Genomic DNA, 7,737 nt, shown 5'->3' with positions numbered 1-7,737 from the left:
AAAAGAAATTGGGGACAAAGGACCAGCTGATTAATTAAATTGAGAAAGTCCTTAATTATCGCGGCCCGTTAAGCGGCGACCGCGGGCTGAACGCGCGTTTTTCCTTTCTTTTTTTTTTCTCTTTACCTCAAGTCCACAAGCCTCGCATCATCCAGTCAGAAAAATGAACAGGACGTCTAGGAAATAAACTTCCTACGGCAGAAATTGAAAAAAACAAAGGATTAGGTTTTTTCATCGGTGCGAACTATTTGTCGCCGGTCGCGACAAACAAAAATTAAAGGAGAACTCAAAAGTAGGGGCTGCTGATGGCTTCCGGTATCGGACGATTCGATTCCTCGCGTGCGAACGTAACCGAAGCGTGACCCGCGTTATCGTACTTATCACGAAGGCCATTAATCTACTTCTCTAGGGTCCGTTGTATCCAACCAAAGAAAGGGGAGAATGAAAATAAAAGAACAGGGTGGGGGTGGATGTGTCGAAAGAATTATGACCACGTTTCGTTTCGCAACGAAGTACTCAAAGCGCTCTGTATCACTGGTCGAAGACTTGGTGGATCGTTATGTTAACGTGAAAACCCTTAAATCTAAGCTTACATTACCCAACGCTTTCTGTTTCTGGACGAACGTGTCTCACCCGACTTTGCGCTTTAACCCTTGTCAATCATTGCCTTCCACGGTGGTTAAGAATAATTCTCGCTCGACGAAGAACTTCTCTTTTTCTTTGTCACGCGAAACGAGAACCAAACTCTCTTCACGAGCGGAAATACGAAGGATATTCCGAAATTGGCTGCTTGAGAATGCGGAAAATAGGAAGTACGTGTATTACTTTTCTACGTAATCGGTATTCGCATTTGGGTTCTTTCGCAAACCCTTGACGAGGAAAGGTGGAGACTGTTAATTTGTCTAAATTCGAATGTCGAATGATTCGATCATTTCTGAACTAAATATATAATATTAGGTGAACCGGAAAAATAATGTCGTTTTTGCAATTTTAAATACTTGTTTAACGTTCATCAGCTCACTGATTTTTATCGATCTGGCATTGACAATTTGCACACTAGATAGCACAAGGCTATTGATAACGGGAGCGATTATACAATTAATAATTACAAATAGAAATTTATAAAAAATTTGTCTGAATTTAATGTAAAAGAAACGACATTACTTTCCAGTCCACCTAATATTTACTGATTTGGTAGAACAGTATTTTAATATTGATCAATTCGAACTACTTAAAGACATTTTAATATTTAAATATACTATGATTAATTATTTAAATAGGCTGAAACATAAACAGACGTAGTTTAATTCAATTCACGTTCCAAGCAGATTGCAAACTTTACTAAACAGAAAAGGAATAAAAATGTACCTACTTTGTAACCCTCGGTATCTCATCGCGTAACGACCACGTAGAAAACCAATACAGTCACGGTGTATAAATTTGGCACGTAACAAAAGCTTCTGCCCCTATTTTCAACCCTTATAGAATCCAATTTTTCCGTCGAATGACCCTCGTTCCGATCGACACAGCCCCGTGGACTAAATCGTAGACGATTTAATGGACAGGCTTCACTTCTTCGGCGACGTTGACGCCGAATAACGACGAAAGGGGGAGGAAAATATGCGCGACACGCGATCTTCCTGAAGTCAAGTTCCAAGATGGCGATCGCTGCACGCGCAGAAAAATTGGTCCGATGCTTGGTGCGCCGACGGAGCCGCCTTCTTCTTCTCCGAAGGCTTCCTCGTCCACGAATTGGCCCTGACCTTCCCCGGAAATCCTCTTGGCGCAAATGTATCTCGAATATCTTTTTTTTTTTTTTAAAATGAGCGAACCGATCGCTGCGCTCCGCGCTTTAATATATATGATATATTTCGGTCGCGATCGCTCGCACGCTGTAGCTCGAACCATTCGCGATGGTTCAATGGGGGTGCGTATCGATAAAAAAAAATGAACTATACAAAATCGATGTCTCGGTATCGATACCAGCCCGGCGGCCGCGTTGCGCGGAAGATCGAATGCACAGGCGAACTAATGCATTCCGGGGTGCATTAGTATGCGAAAGCACGCTTACAGTCGACGGTGCTAATATAGCGATGACGTCGGTTTCGAAGTTGGTCTAAAACACCCCTTGGTGGGTGGTATATGCACTTTACTTGGCTGGGCAGTGTTGCACTTTGAGATTACTGTGCATTTTCTAATCTGGAATCATAGAGAATTTTTATATATTCCGAGTTAATCGACCCTGACGGTATTCAATCACTTATTAAGCCTTTGCAATCCTAGTTTTTATCTCAGGAGCTCCTTCGTCGAAATCAATAGCGAACGAAATTGTTTCAAGAGACAATGCTTGAAAGTGACAAAATATAACAAAAGTGAGAATAAAACTGGTATCTAAGTGAATTTGTTCCTTCCTCCGTTTATTACCTTATTTTTTAGCGGAAGTAAACTTCAAATACAACTCTCAAATTTAAATATAATTCGGAGTGCAAAGGATTAAGTCTTGAAACTTCCCAAGGCCTTGTAATAACTCCATCGTTCAAGTTAAACGAGGAACGATAGATTCCAGAATGAATTGCATCAGAATACTCTGCAATTAAAAAATTTAGCAACATCCCTAAAATCGCTATATTTGTACCGTTTACTGTACACGCACGTGCACCGATGACGGAGAAGAGGGTAAGCGAAACCACGTTCTAACGCCGGGGACTCGAGTTATGTCTAAATCCATTCTAGCGACGGTAGGGATGGTAATTGTTGGAGCTGGATGAGGATCCCGTGTAACCCCTTTGGGGTCCACCGCCACTGTAGCTGTCATTGGTTCCTGGGGCAGCAGGAACGCTCTCTAGTCTCGAGGATCCGTATACGGTGCCTGTTAGAATCGCATAAAAGAACGTAGTACTGTGTGCCAGGACGCGGCCCAAGGACGCAATCAGGGAGAGAGTGGTAATCGGAGAGCTGTGACGCGCGTAATCGCGAGCCAGCTCGTTGTTGAAACGCTACCGATAATCGAAGAGGTCGACCACGAATAATGGCTCGAACCGCGGACGTAATTAGTTCCGTAGTTTGAACTAAACCTTTGGACCAGCTTACGAACTTGTGTCGCGAGTGCATGGCAACGGATTAGAAGCGCAAGCTAGAAGACCGTTAACTCGTTGCGTAATCTAGACAGGATGAACCTGGCACAGTCGTTACAATGGTTACACTATTGGGAATAAAGATGATAGGATATGAAGATTAATTAAATTAATTTACTTCGTTTGTTTGTTAGTTCCCGAGTATCAAGCTTGGTCATTCTAATTGGACATTCGAAATTCCATGGGCTATTCTGTGATTTTGATTTGGATGATTCAGTCTTTCGTTTGGATAATTTTAAGTTAGTATTCTGCTTAAAATTAACCATGCAGAGTCGTCGATGTATAAACATTCTGGATTAGAGTATTTTTAATAGGAAAGAAAGGATTGTCTGTTATTGTGCAATTTTCTACGTTATGCCCATATTATACCCGTAAGGATTTTGTATTTTTAAAGATGAAATCAGAGTTTGTCGCACTTACCTCCAACCACAGAATTACAGACGTCAAAAGTTCGAGTACGTCATTAATTTTAATTGAACCTCATTTTATCAACGTAATATTATATACTCGACTAATAAACGAAATATATTAATCGAATTTCGGTATACATTTCTATCTTGAACACTGTGCCAAGAGTCTCCTGCCTACACTGTGCAACTCGCCCAAAATGCGTTCATTGGTTCAACAACCAATTTCACGAATCACCGAAAGAGTCGTTGAATCGATACGAATCTGCACCGAATAAATTGTCAGCCTCTTCGGTCATCGACTCGTTGGAAATTTCGTACGCTCGATTACTGTTGCATGAACCGATTGAAATTATGGTAAAGGCGACGCTGCGATGAAGGAGAATTTCAGAAAATTCCGCGAGGATTAACACTTAATCTGCGGATCACAAAATATTCCCATTCCTATTCGATATGATAATCAAAAACTGAAATATTCCAAAGAGTGGTTTTTTTTTAACCAATCACGGTGAATACATCATTTCTAACTTTTTTTTACGTGGAAGAACACACCATAGCACCAGGACCGAAATCTACTGTCTGAGTAGGTTTGGTGTAGTTTTTGGAGGACAGGAGTATTGAATACGATTAATGTACATACTGTCTGAGTATGTTTGGTGTAGTATTTAATGGAGCAGCAATATTGAATACCGTACAATGTACATACTGTCTCAGTAGGTTTGGTGTAGTTTTTGGAGGACAGGAGTATTGAATACGATTAATGTACATACTGTCTGAGTATGTTTGGTGTAGTATTTAATGGAGCGGCAATATTGAATACCGTACAATGTATATACTGTCTCAGTAGGTTTGGTGTAGTGTTTAGTACGACGGAAATATTGAATAGCGTACAATGTACATACTGTCTGAGTAAGTTTGGTGTAGTTCTTGAATGAGACGGAAGTATTGAATACCGTACAATGTACATACTGTCTCAGTAAGTTTGGTGTAGTTCTTGAATGAGACGGAAGTATTAAATACCGTACAATGTACATACTGTCTGAGTAGGTTTGGTGTAGTATTTAATGGAGCGGCAGTATTGAATACTGTTAGTATACATACTGTCTCAGTAGGTTTTGTATACTATTTGATGGAGCGGCAATATTGAATACCGTTAATGCACATACTGTCTACACGGAAATACTGTCTGAGTAGATTTAGTCTAGTTTTCATGGAGCGGGAGTATTGAATACTGTTAATGTGAGAAACTGATGTTCCTCCACGGAAAAACAAAGTTGGAAATGATGTATTCATCAAGCAAAAACACTTTTTCCTCCTCATATGAAAATAATAATAAAAGTTACATCCAATGTTCCCTCCTTCGATCGACTCTGAATAATAATGCTTGAATAATTAATTCCTTAAGAATTTGAGAAAGGTGCGAGCTCAGGCACCCTGCAGATTAAGTGTTGAAGAGGATCCGTCCCGAACGTGAGGTCAATTGGATACGAACGAGGACAACGAGACCGTTTGTCGCGATTCAACGTGGGAGAGGATCGCGGGATTATTTGACGGAGTTCCGTGAAATACATGTACCAGATTTGTAAAATGTAACTGTATTAAAAACGACGATACGCCGGAATTGATCTCCACCGATCTGGTGTACGATAATGCCTAGGATTAATGTATAACCGTGCGACTATGAGATAAATATATCTAAAATGTCTCGTAACGTGCAAGTAGGAAAAGCTTATATTACGTCCTTAACCGTCTTAATCGTAGTGCTTATAGATAAAACACTAAACGTCTTAAATATATGCGTATAAATAAAACCATGAATTAAACAACGTCAATGTATCTCTTTCTCTCTCGCTCCCTCTTACAATTTTCAGTACAAAATTTATTCGTTATAGCACGGGCCTTAAATAATTACTATAAAATTATCTAGTGCTACGCGTCGCGAGCAACGATTTGCTGGAAATCGAGAGAAACTTTTCTGCGTGCGATGAAATTTAATTCGAACCAGATAGCGAATAATACGACTGAACGTTACCGATCTCGAGAAGTCACAGAACCAAAGGAACGCGTTCCTAACTCAAAGGAAGTTTAAAGTCGCGGTGGCTGAGCCGCGAGTTCAATTGTCAATTTTTCAATGATTCCCTTACTGCTTAAAAATAACTCCGAAGACGCTCTGCACCATGATTCCGTCTTTGTGATAAGCCTTATAAATAGAAAAAAAATATATATATATATGAATGAAAGAATGGCTTAGACGCTACTTAGCTAACGTTTAAAATGATCGAATAGTAAAAATTTTAATGTTACGATAGATTAATGATGGGTTCGTACAGCTAAATTGGCGGCCTTAATTAATCTTAATTTGTAAAAGGACGCTTGCTTACACGCCGTCACTTGCACGTAACTTAGTATAAATTCTTAATCGATAATCATCTTACGGGCTATAGTCGTCGGCTGAACAAACTCAAAACTGCCCTCTTGGAAAAAAAAAGTCAATTTTCTCGCCGATTAACGATTGGACGCGACGGGTTTCAGACATAGGGAAGCAAGAGGATGGCCAGTTTCGTAAAACGATCGAGCTCGTTTCGATTATTTCACCCTGAAACATCCCGTTTCTGTGTGTGTGTGTGTTTTTTTTTCTTTTCTTTCTTTCTCTATCATCCTCCATCACAGCACCGCCAACCTCTCTCTTCTCTAATCTCGTAATTTATAGGAACCTAGAGCGTTGGTCTGTGTCTTTGGCAGCCGGTTGGCTATTTCTTTAGCGCCTGTAAGGATGGTAATTGGTATGCTGAGTCAAGGAAAATCGTTGGGGACCCGGGGCTGCGTCTCCATTTGGAATGAAGGTCGGGCTCCCAGTTTCGGTATTTTTGAACTTTGGGATCGGGATCACGTCTGCGGGAAACAAAGGAAGGAATTAGGTGGTGGTACACGCCACTCGCCGGTGCGTGAAAATTAGCAAAATGTGCGCGTGACGCGTTGGAGGAGAAAGGAAATTCCAAATTGGGGCCTCGTCGCGATGGCTTATTTTAGAGAATTTTTTTTGCGTGCCTCGCGCCTCGAATTCAAACTTTACTCGTGATGGGGACTTGTACCGTGATATGACCCGTTCATTGTATGGAACAATTAACTCTAGCTTTTGAAAAATCTTGAATTTCCTAAATAATGAAGATTAAGGTCATTTATTATTTCTATTTTTTGGTATTATAAAGGGAATTGTCGCAGTTCTCAAGTGTTTGTTTTATGGAGTTAAGCGATTCGTGCAAAGAACGGCTCACATAAAATACAGGTATTATAACTACAATCTATATAGAAACCGAAATATAAAAATACACCCAACTTCGTTTCTACACGAATTTTTTAATACTGTATTTGATCCAACACGATTCCAAACCAATGTGTATCCTCGATTTTACTACAGGAATTTTGTATTAATTACAATATCACATCGGTTTCTGTTTCTATACTGAATTTTTTGAGAAATGTACTTGATCCAACACGATTCCAAAGTCTTAAAATAACGCTAACGAGTATCCTCGATTTTACTACAGGAATTTTGCATTAACTATGGTACTTCGTCGGTTTCTGTATAGATTAGCTTAGCATAATACCGGTATTAAATTCACGGCGGTATAAAGTCACTGATTCGTGACCTACTGCGAGGAACATTGCACTGAATGTGTAAAAAAAAAATACTAAAGGGGCTGTTGAATGATTGAATGGAAGGCATTCCAGCTTTGATAATTGAGACACTCGGCCTCTGAAGTACCGAAGAACGCCAAGTCGCCGCGAACCTGAGTCTTTTTAACAAATTTTCCTCTTTAAATAAATTTTAACAAATTCCGAATGTGATTTCCATCTCAGTTTCGAGGCGACATGACGTACGCTGAAACCGCGCATAAAACACTGCACCAATGAGAAGGTAATGTCAACGATGCAATAAAGAATTAAAAAAAAAAAAAAAAAAAAAAAAAATATTGTTTGGAACCATCTCCGTAACTTCGTCCCAGATGATAAATCAATTGCGCGCAAACGCAGTTCAATCGTGGCGCAGTAACTAATTAATAAAAATGGAAAATATATATATATATGCAGTTGCGTGGAAAAGTTGCCGAGTAGATTTTTCGCTTTATATTTCGAGAACGACGACTGTGTAAATATGTAGTTTCGAAATAGAATTTATTTTTCGAACTGTTTTC

The 7,737-nt window shown here is 39.7% G+C and overlaps 1 long non-coding RNA gene across 1 annotated transcript; it reads left to right on the top strand.

Annotated features, from left to right (window-relative positions):
- Nucleotides 1-3,057: 3,057 nt before the first annotated feature.
- Nucleotides 3,058-6,455, top strand: LOC128893383 (uncharacterized). The gene is made up of 2 exons (XR_008461315.1): nucleotides 3,058-4,595; nucleotides 4,742-6,455. It is a non-coding gene; the product is annotated as an uncharacterized LOC128893383 (long non-coding RNA).
- Nucleotides 6,456-7,737: the final 1,282 nt, after the last annotated feature.

The sequence above is a fragment of the Hylaeus anthracinus genome, unplaced genomic scaffold, assembly GCF_026225885.1.
Source record: "Hylaeus anthracinus isolate JK02 unplaced genomic scaffold, UHH_iyHylAnth1.0_haploid 27402, whole genome shotgun sequence".
Classification (NCBI taxonomy): domain Eukaryota; kingdom Metazoa; phylum Arthropoda; class Insecta; order Hymenoptera; family Colletidae; genus Hylaeus; species Hylaeus anthracinus.
This window is presented reverse-complemented; position numbering and strand designations above follow the sequence as displayed.